We start from the raw sequence: 1027 nt of genomic DNA on the forward strand, positions 1-1027 counted from the left end.
GTTCTTAAATATGAGCTATTGTGTGTTTTGACATTTATGTATTGGAGCTGCGTTGGGTTGGGGGATGAGGGGGGAGAGAGGATTGATGGTGTAGCAATGTGAAGGGATGATTCTGGCAGGAATTTAAGACAAACTTTAGGAACATGTAATTTGACCAGTTGTCATTTTTCGTTTTTAGTTTCCTGATGTATGTTTGAACATTCTCCATTGCTCACCTTTGGTTTAATATGGTAGTATTCATTTTTTTTTAAACCTTTACTTTCAAGGTTAATGTATGAGTCAGATATGCTGTCATTAATGAGTTAGTTACTGGTACTAAACGGAGTTGAACCAAAAGCTGACGGATGCAAAATTAGCGACCACAACCCACTGAATAAGATACTTCGTTTGGATTTGGGACTACAAAAAGAACATTTTCCTACTCTCTTCAATGTTACCTTTTACAAGTTTTGCTTTCAAACTTGGAGCCCAGTAATCTGAGGGGATGTTTAAAATGTAGTTTTCAGGTTTTTCCCCACCCACCAAAAGTTTAGATTCACTGGATGGAGGGAGGGAGGGGAGCACATAGATGTTTGCAATTTTAACTAGCATCCTCTTGGTTGTGATGCAGCTAGTTCGCATCTCGAGAAACGTATAGTTAAATGAAAGACGTTAACGATGCCATCACTTAAAGGCTGGGAGGAGCACACGCTGGGCCCAGTTCACGAAGCTTTCGTCAGCTCACGAGCTGTCTCAGATTGTGGACAACTTCAGACCCACCTTAGCAGCGCGGGCGAATACCTCTGGCAGGTGGAGGCCAAGCGTAGCGCACAGCTCTCCCGCAACCCACGCGTCCAGCCGGAAGCTCCGCCCCTCTCCTGGTGGCTGGCCGCCAACGGCGCCAGGGCCGGAAGTGACGACACCGGCGCGGCCTCTCGGGCGGGGCCTGGGACTGGCAGCTCCGGAGGCCGCGGTTTCACATCGGAAACAAAACAGCGGCTGCTCGGGAGGGCACCTCGAGCGGTCGGCGACGGCGTTGGGGAAGGGG

The 1027-nt window shown here is 48.6% G+C and overlaps 1 protein-coding gene across 2 annotated transcripts in view; it reads left to right on the forward strand.

Annotated features, from left to right (window-relative positions):
• Nucleotides 1-908: 908 nt before the first annotated feature.
• Nucleotides 909-1027, forward strand: part of PSEN1 (presenilin 1) — a 79830-nt gene continuing 79711 nt past the window's right edge. Inside the window, exon 1 of one of the 2 annotated variants that reach the window (XM_006170510.3) lies at nucleotides 909-1027. The gene's annotated coding sequence lies outside the window, so the exon portion shown is untranslated. The other variant, XM_006170513.3, reaches the window with a different exon arrangement.

The sequence above is a fragment of the Tupaia chinensis genome, unplaced genomic scaffold (assembly GCF_000334495.1).
Source record: "Tupaia chinensis unplaced genomic scaffold, TupChi_1.0 Scaffold148607_1, whole genome shotgun sequence".
NCBI lineage: Eukaryota > Metazoa > Chordata > Mammalia > Scandentia > Tupaiidae > Tupaia > Tupaia belangeri.